Genomic DNA, 24,601 nt, shown 5'->3' on the forward strand with positions numbered 1-24,601 from the left:
ATCAAGCAGAGGAAGAAAGCAAAGAAGGTTACATTTCAGAAAGCCAACTGCTTGATTCTCCCTTAAGTGTTCATGAACTCCCAGGATGAAGGAATCCATGTACATTTTAGAGATCAGTCTTCCTTGTTGTCTGTACAAAACATTGAGGAGGTATCATATGATAACTAAGTCATTCTCTAGAGCAGCTCCAGCATCTAGGCACCAGGCAAAGCAGGCATGAAGCAGAGCCAAGTCATTTAACAGAAATAATTTATTACAAGCTAGCTTGTATGGTCTACAGATCCATCTATGGTAAGAACTCTAATGGACTAATGTTCAACATTAAGGTCTAAAACATCTTCTTCAATTCAAAATCTACACAGTGCTTTAAGATACACTTCCCATCTTCTCAACATGTACACTGGAAAAAAAGATATTCAAATCCACCGTTGAGTTTCAAGAAACATACATTTGGAACAATTCCCCAACATACTTGCAACAGTCCTCTTCATACTATCACTATCTTCATACTATCACAGGAAAAATGCTAAAAACATATCTGTTTCCTTGTAACTCTCATACTATGTCAGGGATTCTCATACCTATTTATCCTCATCCCTAACATCCCATAGCATAAGGTCATTAATGTAAGAAACGCTGTTGTGAGCCACATTGATTCCCAAAGCAAAATTGCAGGATACAAGAAACCGAATTGTATTGTTTGTTTATTTCTCACCCACCCTTATCCAGAGCAAGTTACATATTAACATACAAATCACTTCAAGGACACACTATAACAAATAACATACCCCAGGGAATATTGTATTATAAGGAACAGATTCTGGGCTATTTAGTCTACTTGATTGAGTAGTGGAATAGCCTAGTGGTTAGAGCACTGGGTTAATAACCAGAGAAGCCTGGGACACATCCCACTACTGCCCCTTGTAATCATGACCAAGTCATTTGACCATCCAGGAACAGGGAAATACCTAGTCAGCTGAATGTAACTCACCTTGTGTTGCAACTAAAAAAGGTGTGAACTAAATCCAAATAAATAAAACAACATAATTAGACAGATGTTATCTTAGGCTTCTGCAGCTAGCATCATGCTTTTTGGAATTTTCTGGGTCTCACTTCGTCTGGTCAGGTAAAAACAACATTTCAACCATCATGTTGTGGCTTTCTTCAGGATATGCTGTGAGGTATGCTGTTTGTAGGTCCTCAAATCCGATTGGTTGGGGCTTGAAATGAATGAGGCAGGAAACTCTGTTGGTCACCAATTTGAATTTTGGTGGGAAAAAGAGACCAACTGAATTTATGGTTGATATGCTTAAAACTGTAAGTTTGTGTCTCTTGAATTTTACATACTCCAAATATATCTCCCCCAAGATATCTTACTGTATGAAAATATTGATTAAAATATTAGAGATGTTTGAAAATAATTTACCACCTTGTTCCAAAGTTAATTAATTATGACAACACATTTCTGAGGCAAGATCAACAACAAAATATTGTTATACAAGATACCGCACCACAGGAAAGGATTTTGTCATATTTGACTGATTTTTTGAGAGACTCCTGAATCAGAAATTATTTGGATTCCTACAAGAATGGTGACTTTGACTTTAGCTACAGATAGGGATTAATTTTTACTTCAAACAATGTCAAATAGGCCAATTCAGATTTTTCCAGAAGTTTTATAATAGGCCAAATTCATATTTTTCTTGAAGTTTCTATAAAGACTGAAAGGAGATGTAAAATATTTTTGGTACTACGTCTGCAAGCTGGTGCTTCTTTTTATATATATACCAATGTAAATGTGTGGTCAGACTAGATTCTCAAAAAACATGCTTTCTTGATTCCTTCACAATTATCTGCCTGTTTGGCCTCTAAGACATTGGCTGTTGGAGAAGTTGGGTGAACTTCTGTTGTCACTACTTCAGGTTCTTTAGGTAGAAAATGGTTTTATTGGATGGAAGTAATGTGAGTTTTGTTTCTTTATTTTTTCTTTTCTTTAAATTATTCTATACATTAATTATAGAAGCCTCATTATTATTTTATTTATTTTAAAAATGTATTCAATGCCTAAACCTAGGACTTATAGAAACTTGAGATTTGTGTTTCCTATGTGATGTTATGTATTTTATTTTTGACTCAGCTCTATTTTTGTACAATTTTCAAACTTAATATATTATTTTAAAATTTCATAAACAAAAATATTATTTTAAATATTGACCAGTGAGAACATTTATGAAGATGCTCTTAGGCATAAAAGAAGGTATTAAAAAAAAAAAACCAAAACCACCTCCCCTGTGAATATGAGTGCTATCAACTGTGTTTGCCTTTTCTCTGGAGTGAAAAGTTTCTGGTAAAAATTAGGCTTTTTAAAAAATGAATCCATGAATTGCTATGCCTCCATGAGTTTTTTGGGCTTGTCGGGCTGTTAATTTTCGAGTTACAACCAATAGTGGTCCAGCAAAGCTTTTCCAATTTGAAAAATATTTAAATAACATTTTATCAACCATAAATGAGATGCAGCATATTTACATTTTTATTTGATGAAGCCTGTTCCTGCTATTTTTGTTCTTAATTTGGTCTCAGAAGAATTAGCAGAAAAAGGAAACAGTCTGTAAATATGTATGAAATCAAATTTAGAGGGTAAGCTAAAAGGCATTGACTGCCAGCAGTGTTAAGCAGCAGGAGGCAAAATTTCCTCCATAGTTTTCTTCTTGGCTGGAAGCTCATTCCTTTATATCTAGATTATTTAATCCTCAAAATGCACATCAAAGCTTCTCATCGGGTGGTGTATGTCTTTATAGACAGTTGAATGTCAGAGTTCCAGCTTAAAGATTTTTTGAAAAATGTAGAACAGAATAGACCCTAGATAATAACACAGCGGTAAAGCTCTTGTTTTTATTCTCTTTTAGCAAAGTCCTGGAATCACAGGCTCCTGATAATCTGTCTGGTAAAAAAAAAAAAGGCCACATTTATTACAAGAGAATTCATGATATCTCTCAAATGGGTGGAAATTGAATTATTATTCCAAGATGCAAGACTAATATTAGCTTCTAAGCAATGCTATTCTCTATATCTATGGTTTAAGAGGAAAAATTGTTGTAAATTAAGGCCCTCTTTTACTAAGCTGCGATAAAGATTTTTACCATGGCCTGGGATCCTACATGCTCCGACGCTGCTACAAACGCTCATAGAAATTCTATGAGTATCAGAGCATTTAGGGCCTCAGTAAAAAAAAACTTTATCGTGGCTTAGTAAAAAGAGTGGGGGGGGGGGGGGAGGTAAGTTATTACTCACAATTATTAGAGACAGTAGAAAAATATGCAAAATAGTTACAACATTAACCACTTTATTACATATTCTAAAACAACATTTCTAATAATGATGTGCCCTAAAAGAGTATAGGGCTGACAACCAAGGAAACTGGGATTCTGCTATTCATTGTTACTTTGAGCAAGTCACATTCTTGTCTGGTTAATATGCATGGGGCTTTCCACTGATATTCAGAAGCCACTGAATCAACATTAACTGCTAAATTCATGGGGCTGGTGCATGGGACTAGAAATGGATAGTAGGAAAAAGAACGTAATAATACTCCTGTTTTAAGCGCTAGTGAGACCTTATGTAGAATATGCAATTCTATAGATAACACCTTCAAAACAATATATACGTACAAGCAGGAAGAAATCAGTCCATTTTGACTAAAATAGTCAGTGGTCTTTATCAAAAAGTATATGGGGGACAGAAGGCCTAGCTTATGTAAACTGCGTCTCGATTGTAGGCATCCTATAGCTGTCTAACCAGCCAATCGGGATGCACGTTAAAAAAAAAAAAAAAAAGAACCCCCAGGCAGGCCGCCTATATTGAAGGCACCTCTGGGAGGCCCGCAAAACTGCCTAAGTTCGCCTAAGGTTAGGCGTAGCCCTTAGGTGAACCTAGGCGGCCATACCTGTCTCCCTAGGCCAGCGGGAGACACGTACAATGTAGACTAGCAAAATGCTGGCCTACATTGTGTAGACGTGGCCACTACACTTATCGCAGCAAGGGATCTCCCTGCCATGATAAGTATAGTGGCCACGGCTATGGCTGTGGCCGCTAGTACCCCCCTCGCGAATGATTGCAGCAAGACAGAGCCCAACTCCTCCTGCCCGAAGACCACCCCCCCCCCACGTAGATTGTGGCAGGAGGGAGCCTACTCCCTCCTGCCAGAAGTCTGTCCACTCCCCCAAATGATCACGGCAGGAGGGAGCCCAACCCCTCCTGCCAGACCCTGCCAAACCCCCCCCTCCCAGGAAACCCCCCGACAGAAACCCCCAACCCCCCATCCCCAGACCATTCCCCCGGGCTCACCTTGAAAGGTGGGGGTGGGGTGGGAGGACTGGCAGTTGTGGCTGCTATACTTATCAAGGCAGGGAGATCCCACTAGGCCGCGTCTACAGTAACCCGGTTCTCTAACCAGCGTCTGTAACATGGACGTCGGTTACAGAATTGGGTTTATTTTGGGTGAACATAGGCCCGATTCTGTATAGGACGCCCATCCCATGTGTCCTATTCAGAATCCGAGCCAAAAATCTCAATATGTATACTTTGGAGGAAAGGTATGAGAAGGGAGAAAAATAAATAAATACTTATGTGGCATAAATGCACATGAGGTGAATCTTGTTCAATTGAAAGGAAACAATGGAATGAGGGGACATAGGATGAAGATGAAAAGGGAATGAATAAGAAGTATATAAGAACATAAGAATTGTCATACTGGGACAGACCGAAGGTCCATCAAGCCCAGTATCCTGTTTCCAACAATAGCCAACCCAGGTCTCAAATACCTAGCTAAACAGGATACTGGGCTTGATGGACCTTCAGTCTGTCCCAGTATGACAATTCTTATGTTGTTATTATTGAGATGGCTTGGTAAAATCCACTGCTTACCATATTCCTAGGATAAGCTGCATGGAATCTGTTTACTGCTTGGCATCTAGCTGGGTGGGCCACTGTTGGAGATGCCAAGCAGTAAACAGATTCCATGCAGCTTATCCTAGGAATATGGTAAGCAGTGGATTTTACCAAGCCATCTCAATAATGGCCTATAGAATGTCTCTTTTAGGAAATTATCCAAACCTTTTTAAAACCCTGCCAAGCTAACTGATTTTCACCACGTTCTCTAGTAACAAATTCCAGAGTTTATTTACACTTTGTGTGAAGAAATTTTTTCTCCAGTTTTGTTTTAAATCTACTACTTAGTAGCTTCGTTGTATACCCCCTAGTTCTAGTATTTTTGGAAAGAGTGAACAAGCGATTCACATCTACCCACTCCAACCCACTCATTATTTTATAGACCTCTATCATATCACCCATGAGCTGTCTCTTCTTCAAGCTGAAGAGACCTAGCTGCTTTAGCCTTTCCTCATAGGGAAGTTGTCCCATCCTTTTTATCATTTTTGTCGCCCTTATCTGTACCTTTTCTAAACTGCTATATCTTTTTTGAGATACAGCGACCAGAACTGCACACAGTACTTGAAGTGTGGCAGCACCATAGAGCAATCCAAGGTCATTATAACATTTCACCTTTGTTTTCCATTCCTTTCCTTATAATTCATAATATTCTATTTGCTTTCTTAGCCGCCACTGCATATTGAGCTGAGGATTTTAACATATCCTCAACAATAACACCTAGATTCTTTTCTGGACAGTGGCTCCTAACATAGAACCCAGCATCACGTAGCTATAGTTTGGGTTCCTCTTTCCCACATGCATCACTTTGCACTTGCTCACATAAAACGTCATCTGCTACAGTCTCACAGGGTCCTCTTCCAATTTTTCACAATCCTCTTGTGATTTAACAACTTTGAACAACTTTGTGTCATCAAAAAATGTAATTATATTACTAGTTATTCCCATCTCTAGATCATTGATAAATATATTAAAAAGTAGTGGTCCCAATACAGACCCCTGGGGAACCCCACTATTTAAATTTACCAAGTGAAACACTCCACAATCACACAACCCCACAGAAACTAATTATTCAACAATCCAAATACCTAGGGGATATACTCACTTGTTTCCTACTCAAAAGGAATTAAATATCAATTTAATTTTTACTATAATCTTCATTCAGTTCAAAGGGTATCATATAGGAAGGAGGAAAGAGGAAAAGAGCCTCAGACTCTAGCCTACCACTGCTAATTAGCTTTCAAGCAGGCTGTAATAGTGAGCTACCTCATTGGCTCAAAAACCTCCTCCCCCTAATGATTCTCTACTGATTTTTAAACCAATTAATACATTTTAGAATCTTTAATAAATATTTTTTAATTAATAATAATTTATTTAATAATTTTTAGATATTTTTTTGTTAAAAAAACCTCCTCAGAGCTAAATCCTGCAATCCAAACTACCATAAGCTTGGAGGAGCCTAACAGCTGTACTCGGGAGTGACCATAAAATCACTTCCCACTAGTGTGTTAGAACTGCGATCGGGTGGGTGTTAACATAAAATATGCATAAAAGCTTTAAACTACACCACTTATCTCTCTCCCTCGCAATTCAAAAGATCTTCTTCATTTCACACTGCTGTTCAAAGAGTGGCAAGTCTACTGAGCCCAAAAGTCGACGATGGCCTGCCAGCGTTTCGCTATGCTGCGTTAGGGCAATGATGCTGCTATCGGCATATAACTCTGTGCTAGCCTTTTCAGCACGGAGTTATGTGTCGATAGCAGCCTCATTGCCCTGACGCTCCATTAAGAATAGTGACTATTTAAATCTACTTTCTGTTTTCTGTCTTTCAACCAGTTCTTAATCCATCATACGAGTAGGATATTGCCTCTTATCCCATGACTTTCTAATTTCCTCAAAAGTCTTTCATGAGGTACTAAGTCAAATGCCTTTTGAAAATCCAAATACACAATATCAACTGGCTCACCTTTATCCACATGTTCAATCACCCCTTCAAAGAAATGCAGTAGATTGGTGAAGCAAGATTTTCCTTGATTAAATCCATGTTGACTTTCTCTCATTTATCCATGCTTATTTATATGTTCTTTCATTTTGTTCTTTATAATAGTCTTTACCATTTTGCCTGGCACCGACATCAGCTTCACCTATAATTTCCTGGATCACCTCTGGAACCCTTTTTAAAAATCAGTGCCATGTTGACCATCCACCAGTCTTCCAGTACTAAGCTGGATTTTAGAGAAAAAAAATTACAAATTACTAACATTAGCTCTGCAAGTTCATTTTTCAATTCTATCAGCACTCTGTGATGTATGCCGTCAATTCCAGGTGATTTGCTACTGTTCAATTTGTCAAATTGACTCATTACATCATCCAGTGTTACAAAGATTTGTTTGAGTTTCTCATGGAAAGAGTAGTGAATGCACGGAACTATTTCCATGTGAAGGTGGTGGAGATGAAAAGAGTATCTAAATTCAAGACAGCTTGGGATAAGTATATTGGAACTCTAAGGGAGAGGAAGGGATAGTAGATGACATGGATAGGCAGAGTAGATAGGCCATATGGTCTTTATCTGCCTCCTCTGAAGCATAGTTAGCATTTTTTTGTGGTTAAGTGCCAGTATTGAGCACTTAACTACCTAAGTGAACTGGACAAAGCAGATGGCATAAAATTCATTCCTATCTTTGTTCTGATTTACTTAGGCAATTAAGTGCTGAATATTGTACTTAATCACAAAAGAGATAGCTGACTGCACATAACCGGATATCTGATGTGGGTACCCAGAAATGGCCTGCCCTAGAGTATCTGAGCATAATGCTGCTGGCTGAATATTCACCCTGCTGTGTTTAAAACTGTTGACATAACTATTAATTGGTTGTGGTACATCTTCTTTTAATCTTTTTCCTTGGGTTTCTTTCTGTGTCCTTATATAATCTATTGAAAATGTTTTGATGCTTTTTATAAATAAAGGTTAGCTTTTATTAACAGCACAGTCCATTCCTATAAATCTTTAACTGAATCTAGTCATTTTTAGTTGCTCCAGGCAACCATAATTGATGTGCATCGACATGAGACTTACCTGGTGTTCAGAAAAGGAACAGCACCATCGCTCCCTATGTCACTGAGATTTGTACTTATGTTTTATTGGCTGGATATACTGCTCTTCTTCAAGAGAGAACAGAGCGTTCATGAATTAAAATCAAATAATTAAAAGTCATAGCAGAAAGGAACGCCAATGTTTAACAGGAAAGAAATTAAGGTAAAGAGAACTAAAGTTATAAAAAAACTTTATAGGAGAGACAAAAGACTGACAGGAAGTGAAAGTAATTAGCTTGTGAAAGTAATTAACGAGGAGTAGCCCTCAAAGTCTATAATGGAAAATTGTAAAACTAATTGTAAACATAGAAAGTACTTGAATGAATAAGTAACTCTGTGTAGACTTGGCTGGATTTTCATGATTCAAGTAAACAGCACTTTCTTTACAAAGATTACCCCAGAGAAACTACAGTATGTGCTTACCTTTATATTAGCCCTTTGGGATTCACTTTTTTGGAAATGATTTATGTACATGACAGTCAAATGTTCAAAATATGCATATAAATATAACTTGTGTTTTTGGGCTTTTTTTTTTCTTCTAGGAAACAAGGTTCCAACCTTAGGGGTCAGGGTAACTAGGGTTTTTTCAGCCAATAAATCCTCACTCAACTACAATCTCCCTTCATCCACACAAACTCATGAGAAAGGCCATCAGTTAGACTTGGTATCTATGTCCTCAAAAGAAATCCTAAACCCCACTATTTCCATATCCGACGGCATCTGGTACCACGACATCTGGTCCGATCATTTCACCTACTACTTTAACTTAATCTGGAATCAACCAAAAGAAAAAACTCACCCAAAGATAAAAAGAAAAGAACATCTCACAAGGGGCCACATCAACCCAGAGGAATTCTGGGCACACTATGAATCGCGCGAGGAGATAAATGAAGGGGATGAGTTCTTGGAACAGTGGACAAAAACAAGCACATCCATCTTAGATAAAATAGCCCCTAAACGAAACAGAACAAAATGCTCAAATAAATATAATAAATGGTTTGACTCTGAACTATTAAAAATGAAACAATCAGTAAGATGAACTAGAAAAGATCTGGAACAAAACGGGAGAAACACCAGACCGACACAACTGAGATCCATACATAAAGACTACAAACAACTGATAAAAAAAAAACGAATAAACATTCTACGCATCCAAATACACACATCCAACACGAGTCTCAAAGGAATCAACACTAAAGAACTGTTTAACCTGTCACAAATTTATTCGATACCACACGCCACAATCAATCCATGCACGACACAAAACTCCCATCAGCAGACGATCTTAGCACAACACTTTGACTCAAAAATTGTGAACCTAAGGAACACGGCCCAACAATCAACACACAAGCACATCAAATAGCCAACACACATGAAATGAAATACCAGTGGATATGTTTTTGAACTCATTTCAAGATCCAGAATGGAATAACTCATAAAACTCTATAATAAATTATACTAAATCACACTGCAATTCTAGATCCCTGTCCCCCCCAACATTATGAAAGCAGCTCCTTTAGACTTTAAACTAACACTATGGAGCTGTATGACCAATAAGTTCAAAAACGGGAAATTCCTAACGAATAACGGTCACATTATAATCACCCCAATTCCAAAAAATCGCAAACACTCCCTAACATCAGTAACCAATTACAGACCGGTAGCGTCCATTCCATTCTTCGTAAAAATAATGGAAGGTTTAGTACATACCCAATTGATGGACTACCTTGACCAGTTTTCTCTACTACACGAAACCCAGTCCGGCTTCAGACCTCTGTTTAGCACTGAGACGGTGATAGCAGCGATCCTAGAACACTTATGCAACCTATTCACCAAGGGCCATAACGCCTTAATCATGCAATTTGACATGAGCTCGGCCTTCGACTTAGTGGACCACAAAAAATTACTACAATGTTTAGACGCGATCGGCATTGGAGGTGAGGTACTTGACTGGTTCCGAGGATTCCTTACGGCCCGCACCTATCAGGTACGCTTCAACTGCAAGTTCCAGTGTTCCCTCTAAGCTGAGCAGGAGTCCTCCACCCACAGTCTCACCAATAGAGGGTGCTGTTTTACTGTCACATTTTTCAATTGTGAGGGACAGGCAAGTTCTGCAGGACTCCAGGGAACATACCTGTCCTTAGCGACTGAAAATATTCCACCCCCTAGTGGTAGCAATGCAGCTGGAGGACACCTGCTCAGCTTAGAGGGAACAGTGACTGCAACCTCTCTAAAACATGGAGAAACCCATCAGGCGTTCCACAGGGGTCCCCATTATCCCCTCTACTCTTCAACATCTATATATCATCACTAGGCATGCAGCTGGCCCAGCGAGGTATAAAAGTATTCAGTTACGCGGATGACTTTACAATCATTATCCCGTTTACTAAGTCTCCCTCCGAAATCACCCCCACAGCAACAGAAGCACTAAACCTGATGGAACAATGGACCACAGAATTCAAACTCAAGCTCAATTCAGATAAAACTAAATTCTTTATAGCCTCGCCACACCCACATAACACGACAGAATCACTACGCATTAACAAACTCAATTACCCTATTCAACCAACAACGAAGGTTCTAGGGGTAATACTGGACCAAGGTCTAACTATGAAAGACCATGTAGACTCCCTAGTCAGAAAAGGATTTTTTACCCTCTGGAAACTTAGGTCCATTAGAGCATACTTCGACACCTCAGCATTCAGAATTCTGGTACAATCCCTAATACTAAGCCACCTTGATTATTGCAACATTACCCATCTGGCAATCTCTCGGAAGCAAATGCAGAGACTACAACTTATACAAAATGCAGCAGTCAGGTTGATCTTCGGGTTGAAGAAGTCCGATCACATAACCCCTTCCTACCGACTCCTGCACTGGCTGCCAATGGAGGCTCGCACGAAGTTCAAGCTAGGATGTCTCTGCTTTAAGGTATTATCAGGTCTAGCCCCTAAATATATAATAGACCTCTTCTCATTCCCAACTAACAGACATGAGAGAAGCACACACCTGAAATTTGTTTCCCCACCGGCTAGAGGATGCAGATATAAGAGACATCATCAACAACTTTTATCATACCAAGCAGCCTTATGGGGCAAAGACCTAGGAAAAAACTAATCACACACACTAAACAACTATAGCGAATTTAGGAGGACAACCTAAAAACATACCTGTTCTTGAATTACATAGGTAACGAACAAGGACAATAGCCCCCTTCGTAATTCCACCCATATCTGATCTTGCAAACTGTTAACCTCTAATCTCTAACTATGAATGTCCCAATCAATTAATGAAACTTTTCTACTCATTGTAAATAGCACGGAACTTCCCGGTCCGGCAGTATATAAACTGTTGGTTATTATTAATGTTCGTTAATATCAGATGGTCACTGTTATACTCTGTAATTCACTGACTGTACAGTTTTCACCTCACTGTAAAACCGCCTAGAAGTCGCAAGATTGTTGGCGGTATATAAGAATAAAGTTATTATTATTATTATTATTAAAGTATAATATAGTGATGTGACCTAGAAAAGCTCTGCATGACAGTGGCTGTCTTTGAATTTGAGGGCCACAGGTTCAAATTGGCTGGTGTGCCAATGGAAGGAAATAAGCTCAGTAGATTTTGAGTATGAAATATAATGGGGAGGGATAGATACTTTTGGAATGGAAACAGATCCCATATGGACTGCTCCAAAATAAAAATCTCTTTATTATAAACAATCCACTGAGAAATGGAAGGGAGGAGAGAGAGCGAGAGTCCTGTACAGGTGACAGGTAAAGAGCCTCCCGTGAAATCCCCTAACATATTAGGCCAATTAAAACACAACTAAAGGCTAAGATGGCTGAGAATGCTCTGACTAAAAACTGTCAAGCCTTTGCACCAATCTATGCTTGCTGAAATCAGCAGCTAAGCTGAAACTTATGCTAAAAATGAGCGAGTGAATACGAAACGTATTCTTTTACATGGCAACTTGTGTCAACATCTGCAGTAATTGCCAGGGAAGTGGATCTAAGAAGGATGAGAACATGTCTTAACCAAGAATATAAAATACATTATTTTGCAAGAATATCCTGTGATGGGCAGGCTTTTACTGGCCGATGGCTTGAAATTGCTGACATGATAAATTAAAACGGCATATGCGGGAAAAGATAGATTTTCTGGTAAAGAGGACATGCGTACGGTATGACACAGATATTATGACCCAATTAATAAACTGATAAATGTAATGACGTTTGTAAGTGACCAATAAAAACTAACAATATGATATGTGCCAACGTGGCCTCAAGCTGTCAAGAATTGTATAAGAGACAGCCTTTGTGATTATGAAAAGAGGACAGACATCCAGGTATACTCAAGCGCTTGAGGCATACTATCTGTCAGCTCCATATGCTGTAAAGATTTGTTCTTGTATCCTGTTATTGATTGTTAATAAAATAAATATATATTAATTATAACAGTTTCCATGAAGCCAGTGGTATTGAAAGGCCGTAAACAGGCGGCTTTTCATCACCCAGTGTGGTCCATGTTTTGCCCACTCTTGGGCTACTTTAGAGGTACAGTACTAAAAGTTGGAAGGCTAAAGGATTTGTGATCCCAACTAAAATATACAAAAATACACAGTGTAACTTACAATATTCTAAAGTTGAGGAATGGAAGGTACTTAGACAAGACAATACAAAAATCACTCCATTAAAGCCACTAAAGCCTAATAGAATGCACTAATTAGCGAAAGAAAAAGCCTCAGTTTGTTGGAGAGGTGGGCCCACACTCTTCCACCCTGACATCATCAGCAAAAAACTTTTGCAAGTGGTGCTTATGAACAAGCAGCAAGTGTTCAAATCAAAAAGAATAGCCAATGGGGGAAAAAATGTGCTGCTGGAATCACTGTGTACCAAAAAAATACACTGCACACAATCGGGCCAGTGATCACTTCGTGGCTAACGCCACTGCATCAGGGCCTAAACAGATTCCCAACTATCTGAGCGAAGAGCCAAACTTCTGCGTATCACCATTCTCTGATTTAAAAGTATTTCCATTAATTGGCATACCACAGAAGTTCAGACTTACTGGTCTGTAATTCCCTACATCTTCCTTACTTCCACTTTTGTAGAGATGGACCATATCCGCCCTTCCTCCAGTCCTCCAGTGCCACTCCCAACTCTAAGACTCATTGAAAAGGTCAGTCAGCGGAGCTACCAGAACTTCCCTAAGTTCCTTCAGCACCCTAGGATGTACACCATCAGGCCCCATCACTTTGTCTACCTTTATTTTAGCTATCTCCTTCATGAACACATCCTCTGAAAATCGATAAGGGTCTATTACTTCCTCCATCCCTATTCAAGTTTTCTCTTCTGCAGTCCTGCCTCCTGGGGCTTTAGCCATGAACACAGAACAGAAAATATTTGTTAAGCAATTTTGGCCTTTTATCAGCTTCTACATATTCCTCTCCCTCACTTTTGAGTCTCACAATGCCACTTTTACACCTTTTTCCTATCACTAATATAACTAAAAAAAATGTCTTGTCTCCCTGTATTACTGTCAGCTATTTTTTTTCTTCCATTTGCATCTTTGCTTTCCTGACAACATGACCATCCTCTCTTAACTTTTCTAGATATTTTTGCATGTCTTCCTCTTTCTGCAATCTTTTGTAGTTTATGAAAGCTAACCTCTTATTCTTTAATGTCTTAGCTACTATTTCTGAGAACCAAAGCAACCTTCTTTTCCTTACTTGCCTCACAGAAAGGTTTGCTGCCCTTACAATCGCTCCTTTTCAGTTTTGCCCACCGGCATTTCCACTCCTTCCAGAGGTTCCCATCCAGACAATAATTCCTTGATGTAAACCCCCATTTGAACAAAGTTACTTTTTGTTTTTTTTAAAGTCTAGAACCTTTGCTTTTGAATGAGTCCTCTCTATACCCATATTAATATTACACTGTACCATGCAGTGATTACTGCATGTCAGATGATTACCCACTGTAACATCAGAAACACTTTCCCCTTTGTAAGTACTAGGCCAGTATGACCCCCATCTTACGTGGGTTCCATTAAAAATTGCTGGAACAGTTCTTGTAGAGAATCCAGAATGTTCCCTACTTCTAGAAGACTCTGCAATAGGGATACCCCAATCAACATCCAGGCATGTTTAAAATCACCTATAGCAAGACTTCCCCTTTTTTATCTATTTCTTCCGTCTGTAAAGGAGGCCTTAATATAATACCAATGTAAATATATTCACCATTCCCTCTTTCGAAATGATCCACCAGTGCCTCTTCCTTGCCTTGCAGATTCTGAAATTGTGTGGCTTTAATATGATTCTTTAACATATTAACGTTACTCCTCTTCCTTTTCTTTCTACACTGTCTTTCCTGAACAGATCATAGCCCAGTATATTACATCCCAGTCATGGTTCTCTGTGAACCATGTCTCTGTGATCGCCACTATATCCAACTCCTCTTCTTCATCATAGCTTTCAGATCCAGAATCTTGTTTCCCATACTTCGAGCATTAGTATATACTGCTTTCCAGACATTGCCCCCCTCCCCATGACACAGCCTCACCTGAAAAAAATGTCTGTGATTAGTGTGTACTTACAGCCAAATTACTAAAAAAAAAAAACCACTTTAAGCTTTTTTGAGCCCCTAAATTTGCTGTTATAGTAGGAAGTACTATTTTAACCAGATGCTGGCAATTCAGCACAAAAATCTCATCATTCTTTTAGATTTCTTTGGATCAGTGCTGCTATTTAGTCATTACAGTGATTTGTTTAGAAGTGACTCACTTTATTCTATTCATTGTTTTCTATTTCACTAAATATACAATAAAATAAATTTATCCCTGCACCAAATGCATTTTTTTTTTCCAAAGCAATAACTCCAAGGTTCATTATGTAAAACCTTCAGACAAAATAAACAGGTGAATTCATACTAGGCAATGTATTGATGTGAATTCTACAAAAAAATGTGCTCCTAAGTGTATTTTTTTTTATGATTGCATTCAATGAATCATTTTAACAATAGTTCTCAAAATTTCGAGTGCTAAACAGATATGTCAGGGCCCTGCCATCTCTGGCCAGTCGAGTAGTTTGTCAGGAGAGATTTTCATCTAGAAAAGCATCAGTAACTCATCACAATATTTGCTGGTGTCTTTTGACAAAGGAAGTAAGTGTATGTCAAGAAAAATCTAGGTGTTTTCTTGACTTCCCTTAGGCACATAGAGACAAGCTCAAGGTGTCCCTACTCCTTGAGATTTATGTGAATAAATGAATATATTGATTCTTGTAGAACTGTGTTACTTACAACCCATGGTAGGATAAGTCATTTTGAATTATATAGTATGTTACTGCACAGGGTCACCCAGAAGCCAATAACAAAGCTGTTAATAGCATCTTGATATAAAGCCCCATTAAATAAATGGGATATTGTCAAATGACATGGTAACCAGTGCTTTCTAACATTACACATTAATAAAAAGGATACCTTCAATTAAAGACTCACTTTTGAAAGAACTCTAGTCTAGCCTTTTTTTTCACAGGTTTTATAAAATGCTTGTAAGAATATCATATTTATTTTTTTTTTTATTTTTTATTTTTTTTATTTATATTTTCAATTTACAATTCAAGTATCACTTGTACAGAAAAATAATGATAAGCCAATAAGTACTAATATAAACATTTCTGCTCCCAAACTTGTTACAAGAAAAATCATTATAGCTTAACTTCAACTCTAGTCCACTATATGGATCCAAGGCATGCATAGCGGATGATTAAAGTAAAGAATATCATATTACATTTACTTTTACCCACCCCCTTTTTTTTTAACTAAACCGAGATAGAGACTTCTACCGTGACCCAGCGCGCTAAATGTTCTGATGCTGCTCTGATACTCATAGAATTCCTTATGAGCGTCGGAGCAGGGTCAAAGCATTTAGCACCCCAGGCTGTGGTAGGAAACCTCTACCGAGGCTTAGCAAAAGATGGCCTATAGCAGGCTGCAAACATGCATAACAGTGCCATATTTTCAAAAGGACAGTGTACGAATGCTTTCCCATTTAAAATGATTTAAGCGTGCCTTAAAAGGCTTTCTTTATAAAGATGCATTCAATATGTGGATAGAACATTCAAGCAAACACAATATCTTGACCCCAATGAATTAAACGAATAGGTCATCAAATTGAAACTGTAAGCGTTTTTTAAAACCTTTTTTTCCTTTAAAAAAGGCTGTTAATATATAGACTGTTCAATTAATCTAAACAATATCCTCATTTTCTGACTGAATTCATTACAAATGATTAAAGCATCTTCAATCAATTCATTCTATACTTTTTCTTAAATAATCCCATCCTTTGTGTTCAAACCTTAAATGTTTCTTTTTTTTTTTGTATAAATTGTAGTTCTTCACATTACCCATTTGTACCAGTTTGTACTAATTTGTAATAGAACAAATGATTTGTATGTAATGTCTTATCTTATTTTATTTTGTCCACCCTGCTCTCTTTTTATGTATTGGAAACATGTAATACGCATTGAAATATATGATATTGCGTAAAAATCAAAATCTATTAAACTTGAAACTTGATGAAAAATACAAATATATTTTTACACTTAAGAACATAAGAATAGCCTTACTGGGTCAGACCAATGGGCCATGAAGCCCAGTAGCCCATTCTCACGATAGCCAGTCCAGGTCACTAGTTTCTGGGCTATCCATGATGGCATTTTTAAATAACATCCACGCCTGGTTTATATTCCTCATTTTATCATAGTTGCCCTTTCGAAAATTAAACGCTTTTACAGTAGATTTCTTTTGCGATGTTACTCCCAGTATCAGCTATTTAGGGGGAAATTTATTAATGGGCACTAAGGCCCATATTCTATAAACAGCAGTGCCCTAATGGTGCCTAAATTAAGTCCAAAACGCCGTAGGAAAGTGGACTTAAATTTAAGGCGCCTATCAGCACCTAAAATAACAGCGCCAGAGCCGCACCTCTTGGGGTGCTTGATGGCGTCTAATGCCACTATCGGTGTGATTCATGTCAAGGTAGGAGCCGGAACTGTAGGCCTTGAAAACCCTGGCCTCCGTTTCTGGTGCCTATATTTGCTGAAGGTGAAACGGCACTGTCATGTGATTGACATGCGATTGGTGACCGCTTTTAAGGCTGCTGCCATTTAGAGAATCCAGGTCTAAATGATTTAGTGCATGCTAAATGCTGAGACACCCATTATATTCCTATGGGCATCTTAGTGACTAGCTTGTGCTTAGTGTGCACTTATATGGGTAGCTCATGCTAAATCACTTACCACCCATGGATGAATTCCCCCCTTAGTATGCACAATTTTTTTTTTTTTTAATGAAATGTATGTGTGTAAGCCCCATCTCTGCCCCACCTCTGTCTCTAAAGATTGCCTCTGCTCATCACAGGTACAAATATTATGTACATATTATAGATAGCCTCAATATATAAGGAATTACAAACCTTATATACTTAAACCTTTTTCAATTGCAAAATCTCTCACATGATCCTCAGCGAGGCCACCTCATCACTCAATAAATCTTCATAGTAGGTGGCTTTACACCTCCTCTCATCATCGGATCCTTATATTTTCTTAATTTTCTTAAACTTTTTTTTGTGTGCTTATGTTCTTTATAATTTTTTATATTTTAAAGTTTAAATACTTAAATAGTTCATAAATAGTGGCTAAAATAAATTTACTTAGCTTTAGATCAGCTCAATTTCTGGTCTCTGTTCATAGAACGGGGGATAACCGACATGTTTCACCCATGTGTTCTGATACGGTTTTTTCAAGGTTATCTCTCCCAATAAATATCACTCCATTCCGAACAGACCATTCTCCTCTCCAGATAGATAGAACATATGCACTATGAGCAATTATAGAATAACTCATTTCTACATATGAAGCCTAATTTTCCATAGCGCATGAAGACTAGGAGATACATAATAGAAAGGAAAATACATCTAAAAACCTGCCTAAATCGGCACTTGGACAATCAAAAAGACAGGTCGTCCAAGTGTCGATAATCAAAATGGATTTTAGACTTATCTAAAAGCAGCTTAGGCCTTTTCACTGAGCTTAGGCCTTTTCACTGCCGCTGTGCGCCCAGAGTGAAAAGGGGCGTTTTTGAAGGAGTGGTTAGAGCGGGAGGTAGGTGGAATGTGGGCCGACCTAGATTTAGTCGTCCTGCAGTGATAGAATCAAAAGTTTAACGAGACTGCCTAGACGGAACTTATATGTTGTAACTTAGGCAATTTAAAAACAAGTCTATAGCCCAGAAGGTATCCAAAGTGACCAGATAACCACTGCAGGAACAAAGTACAGACCCCCCCTCCATTCCCCCAGTGATCACTGCCCCTGCTTCCACCGCCATAAAAATCCAAATAAAAAAGTACATACCTCCTCCAGAACATCAGCACCTGGCATAGGAAAGCCTAGTAGAGCTGCACAGAGGTGGCTTAAGTAGTCGGGGGTGGGGGGGGGGGGGAGGGGCTAGTGAACCATAGAGAAGAGAACCCAGGTCCATAAGCCACTCTAACCACTGCATTCATGGTGAAAAATGTGCACCAATCAAACCTCCCCAAAAGCCTATTCGAATGCTATATAGGTGCCACCTGCAGCTATTGGGGTGGTAGACAGGTAGGTTTTGGGGTGCTCACCATGACCTATAAGGGATTTGGGGGTGAGATGTTTATGTGGCACAATTTTTGTGAAGTTTACAGCAGTGCCCTATAAGGTGCCCCACTACTCTGTTGTCATGTCTGGGTGGCCAGTCCATCACTTTGCTGACCCCTCACACGTCCAAAAGGTCTTTTTCTAGGTGCTTTGGACTTGGATGATTTTTTGGATGAGAATGAGGTATAAAGATAGGTGACTTAGTGGTCTGGACAATCAAACGGCTGGACGTAGAAGTAGCCGATTCTCGAAAAAAAATATTTGGGACGTATTTTTTGAGAAAGGACTTTGGACGCTGCCGACTTTGGATGACTAGCGTCTTTTTAAAATTATTCCGCTCCATTGGTCTAGGTCAGGGCACACACAGTATTTTAAATGCTCTATTGACACAGGCTGTTTGAAAATACCTGTAGGAGTGCAATTGTATTGTCTGGCACATAAGTGGAAGCAGACATTCTAGAAACTTACATTTGGATTCCCCCAAAAAATGGCAACTTCCATTTCAGAGGTTGCAGCTACTCCAGAACACAGTGGCTAGACTGATTTTCTGTAAGAGCCCATTTGAGAGGGCCAGTCTGCTGAAGATAGAACTACACTGGCTGTCAATTAAGAATAGAATTCAATATAAAATTGCATGTATGGTTCACAGGGTTATATTATGGAGAGAAAGCTCAACTGGGCTAACTTCAGCCATCCAAGTTCACACTCCTTCTATAACTCAAGAATGACTCAGTGCTATAAATTACCTCTTCCCTCTCCACATCAAGTTCTGAGGAAATCACTCTTCGTTTTCACCTTCGAGTTTCAAGGCCCCAAAATTTGCAACTGCCTCCCGACCTGCTTACGTCAGACTTCTTCCTATCTTCAGTCTAGGAAGCTGCTAAAAACGCATGTTTTCATTAAAGTCTTGCTATGATTCATAGGGCTCCTTTTAAAAAAGGTGCGCTAGCGTTTTTAGCGCACGCATCGGATTAGCGCGTGCTATAGCGCGCTAGCTGGAAAACTACTGACTGCTCAAGAGGAGGCGGTAGCGGCTAGCGTGCACAACATTTTAGTGCGCGATATTCTGTGCGTTAAGGCCCTAATGCACCTTTGTAAAAGGAGCCCATAATGTCTGTGTTGCTAACCTTATTAATCTTATGTAAGCCACAATGATTCCCTGTTGACATTTGTGGGGGTATAAGAAACAATATGGTTAGGTAATATGTCAGTTTCAGAAATTTACATCTACTGTCTTTATATTTTGCACAGTACAAAGGGATAACACTTTTTCTCTTTCTCTGGTGTTGCATTGTGGCTTCTTGAGTATTCAATTTAATATTTTTCTGTGTGTTTCTATTTTTAATTTGTGGTTAGTTAATCTGTACTATGTGAGGGTCTGTCTGTGTTCTGCGCATATGAATTTGGGACATAGTTTTCTGTTAGCATTAACTGTGCAGGATAGATCTGTATTAATCTGGCTCCTTTAGTTTTCCAATAGGTTTATTAATATTCTAGTTCGCATTGTTGTGTTTGGTGCTGTGCTTTCCTAAGTAGGTTCTTGTTACGTGACTCATGGATGTTTTTAAAGAGTGGTGCACATACAGGAGGGAACAGTCTTCTTTTTAAGCTGCACTAAACATCCAGTATCTGAATTTTATTCAGAGTAGCTATAAACTACATGTGAATAAGTAGGGAAATCGTGCAGAGTATGGCATTCTTTCCAATTTCCCTGGGAGTGTTTAATTGCAATGCCCTAAGCTTATAAAATTGCAAAAAAAAAAAAATAATAATAATAATTTGTCTGCTTTGAGTGGGGAGAAACGGGGAAGAAAATTAACACTGTGGGGACGGGGATGAAAACTGTGGGAACAGGGATGAAAATGGGACAGGGAGGGGACAGGGATGAATTTTTGTCCTTGCGTCACTCTCTAACACAGCATGGAGATACCAGGCACCTCTGCCCCAAGAGTCAACTTCCCTTGCTAGGCCACTGCTTCTGGGTTATGCTAGCAGGCCAACTCTGTTTTTTATGAACTTTAAGCACTTTACATTATAAAGTAAATGTGCTTAAAAGGGGGAATTAAAACATTATATTAAGTATCCCCTGACCCTCACAAAAACGAAATGAAGTGGATGAGTAGCTTAGCAGTCAGAGCAGCGAGCTAAGAACTGGAGATAACAGACAGCAAATCCCACTGATACTCCTTGTGACCTTGAACAAGTCATTTCTTCATTTGGTGCCTCAGATGCAAACCCGTGATTGTAAGTTATTTAGGAAAAGTGAAATATCTCCTGGACCTGAATGTAACTTTCTTTGAGCTAGCAATGTAAAAGCATGAAGTAAATCCAAATATATAAAATTAAGGAAGAGAGAGAGGAATACAAAGGAAAAAAGGATTAGACATGCAAATCAAGAAATGAATAATGGGGAAATGGATTCCTACTCTTTCAAATAATATAGACTTACACAGGAAATGCATAAATTATCATTATTTCCATTGAATTGGCCAAAGAAAAAGCTCTTATTATGGTGCCATTAATAATTTGGCAAAATTACGGTAACTTTAATTAGAATATGGCTGAAAAGCATATGCGTGGAAGAAATGTAGAACAGGCACTAGATCTGGTTGGTTGAACCCATGTGATAAAGTCCTATGGGTAAAATATATTTTCAGGCTGAATATATTTTCTTTTAACCTACTAACATCTATAGTCCTTAAAAATAGTGGCTCTATAAATAGGTACACACTGTGTTGTATATTAATAGAGAAAGAACAAAGCACTTATCAATGGCATTTGTGTATCTCAGTTTAAAGACACAGTATAGTAAATTAAATGCCAAAGAAAATAATTTACAAAAGTTCTTAGATAATGTCCATATCATGCCCAAAATATATCCATGTACATGTAGCATACAGCAAAATCTGAATGAATAGTTATATATAGGAAATAGTTCAGTGGATACAATGTAACAATAAGAAAATTAAACAATTAAAATTATTCCATTTACACTTAAGTGCTATCTCCCTGATATTCAGTATTATTTAACCGTTTAGAAACAGCTCCTGGCTAGTTAGTGTTTGGCCAGATAACTGCTAATATTCACCAGAAGATAGCTAGTTATCTCCATTGAATATTAACTTTTGGCTTCAACACAAGTGGGCTGTGCAGTCCCTATTACAATCAGTCTTTTCTCAGTCTCCAGCAGGTGGTGTGGTAAACCTGTGCAGTCTGTGTGTGTGTTGCGGGGGGGGGGGGGGGGGGGGGGCAATGGCAAACCACTCCTATACTCTGCAATGAAACGTCACAGGGTGAATTCCTCACTGTGCATGTTGACAGGGATCAGTGGCCAACTCACCAACATAATCCATCCTCACAAAGGCAGTCTTCTGAGAATCTTTCCAGATCTACTAAACACCTATTCCCGTTTGCATTCATTTTCTACGATCCTACCCCTGGTCTTTCATCTGTGAACACAGCAAAAATAATTGTTAAGCAGTTCAGCTTTTTCCTTGTCGGTTTCTGCATATATGTCCCCTTCACCCTAGAGCCTCATTATGCCATTTTGACACTTCTTCCTATCACTTACATATCTAAAAAACATTTTGTCCCCCAATTTTACCATATTGACTATCTTTTCTTCCATTTGCATCTTTGCTTTCCTGATAGTTTTTCCTGCTTCTCATAGCTTTTCCACATATATTTGTCTGTATTCCTCTTTCTGTGGCATCTTATAATTTATGATGGCTAACCTTTTTTCTCTCACCTTTTCAGCTACTGCATTTGAGAACCAAAGCAACCTTCTTTTCCTTTTACCTTTATGTACTTTCTAAATATATAAGTTTTTTGCCTTCAGATTAGCCCCTTTCAATTTTGCCCACTGCTTTTCTACTTTATTCAGCTGTCCCCAACCCACTAACTCTTCCTTGAGGTAATCCCTCATCTTGACAAAGTTAGCTCCTTTGAAGTTTAGAACCTTCAAATCTGAATAAGTTCTCTCATCCCTCATTTTAAAATTAAACCTCCCCATTCTGTGATCACTAGATACCAAATGATCACCCACCGTAATCTCAGAAACACTTTCCCCATTTGTAAGCATCAAGTCCAGAATAGATCTATCCCACATGGGTTCTATTACTAATTGCCAGAACAATTCTTCCTGTAGCGAATCTAAGAACTCTCTGCTTCTAGACAACCCTATCAGTAGCACTTCCCCTTTCCTAGCTATCTTGTGAACATCTTTAATTAAATCTTTGAACATTTCTTCCAATTATGAAGTGAGCAAGATAATTGCACACAGCGTACTTGTAGCTACACTAGGATTGTATAAATGAATAATGACAAAATGATGCAAATAGTTTTAATAAAATCAAAATTATTTTTTATTTATTATCAAATCTCATTGATCATAAAATTATTATTTGCATCATGAGAATTATTACAGAAGCCAAAGCTGGCCATGCTTGTAACAAATTCCAATGTTTTACCAGTTACACATCCATATATATCCTAAATGACGACATTCCTTCGTTGTAATCTAACTGGTCCACAGTATTTGTTTCCATATAAGGCTAGCTTCATATAGGCGTGCCACAAAAGCATTCCTAAAATTACATTCTTATACCTAAAAAGTTACATTCTCACATTAAGCTTACATATTTTATAAAAAGAAGAAATACATAGACAGATATGGTAATATACTCACAAAAACTATTCAGCTTTTAAATCCTTTTCTATAAAAATCAGCGTGTCCTCTCTGTACTGAGAAAATCATCTCTGTCTCACTAAGACTGAACAAAGAAAAAGATGGACGGAGCAGTTAGCTCCCCCTCCCATCAAATTCTACGAGTAGAAAAAAGTTGCTCAAGGTCAGAGGTCAAACACCAGCTGTAGCCTTATTAAACTTTCTTCAGGATTTCAGATATATGAAAGTCAAAATAAAATATATTCCTAATCTATACTTGTTAACTTGCTACCTATAGCTACATAAACTCCTATTATGCAATTTTACTGACTTACTGACTTACTAAAACTTAATTTTGGATTTATCCATACAGTGATACACATATGGTTTCGATCTGTCTTTCCAATTGCAAAACTCAAGTCATGGCAACCTCAGGGCCCCCTGGTATGTGGATACCAGGTCAAAAGCCAACTCCTGTCTGCCTATATCTCCATGAGGATTGGCCTAGTTCAGGCTGGTCACTCTTCAGAACAAAGAAGCCCTATAAAACTTAAGCTTTGCCATCTGGGGTAAATTTGCTATGGTGGGTATCAATCACAGAATGTCTTAGCCTGCCTTCCTGTACCCTCAAGCACATGAGACATGTGTCAAATCAATATGTTAAATAAGAATCTCTGTCTTGAACTTTTGTATTTCTGATTATTATATTCCAGCTTATCCAATTTTCATATATTTAGCTACCAATACTACATTCTCACTTGCTCCTGGATTAGGCCCTATCTATCAACAGATTTTTCTAACTAGTAAATCCTGGTGCAATGTGAGAAAGTGTAATGGCTGAATTTTTTTTATTATTTCATGTTTGCTCATTTCATCATACCTACCTGTCCAGGTAAACCAAGCTGGCCTTCCTCAAGTCTACTTAAGGCATAGGACAAGGTCAGAAGGAGGCCTGTGTATCACACCAACGTAAATACATTTTCCATTCCCTCTTTCCAGATTAATAATAATAATAATAACCCACAGTGCTTCTTCTTTACCCCCTATATCTTGCAATTCTTTCACTTTAATATTATTAACATATAACACCACTCCTCTACCCTATTTACCTACCCTATCCCTCCTGAATATATTATAGCAAGGTATAACCACATCCCAATCATGGTTCTCTGTGAACCAAGTCTCTGTGACCACCCCTAAATCCAGTTCAG

The 24,601-nt window shown here is 38.3% G+C and overlaps 1 long non-coding RNA gene across 2 annotated transcripts in view; it reads right to left on the reverse strand.

Annotated features, from left to right (window-relative positions):
* Nucleotides 1-276: 276 nt before the first annotated feature.
* The window catches only part of LOC117346734, a 90,673-nt gene continuing 66,348 nt past the window's right edge, over nt 277-24,601 (reverse strand). For both annotated transcript variants that reach the window (XR_004536653.1, XR_004536652.1), the window contains exons 2-4: nt 22,065-22,173; nt 6,911-7,169; nt 277-2,941 (exon numbers count right to left, since the gene is read on the reverse strand). This is a non-coding gene — a long non-coding RNA (uncharacterized LOC117346734). The remainder of the gene's footprint in view (nt 2,942-6,910; nt 7,170-22,064; nt 22,174-24,601) is intronic.

Source organism: Geotrypetes seraphini, chromosome 12, assembly GCF_902459505.1.
Source record: "Geotrypetes seraphini chromosome 12, aGeoSer1.1, whole genome shotgun sequence".
Taxonomy (NCBI): Eukaryota; Metazoa; Chordata; class Amphibia; order Gymnophiona; family Dermophiidae; genus Geotrypetes; species Geotrypetes seraphini.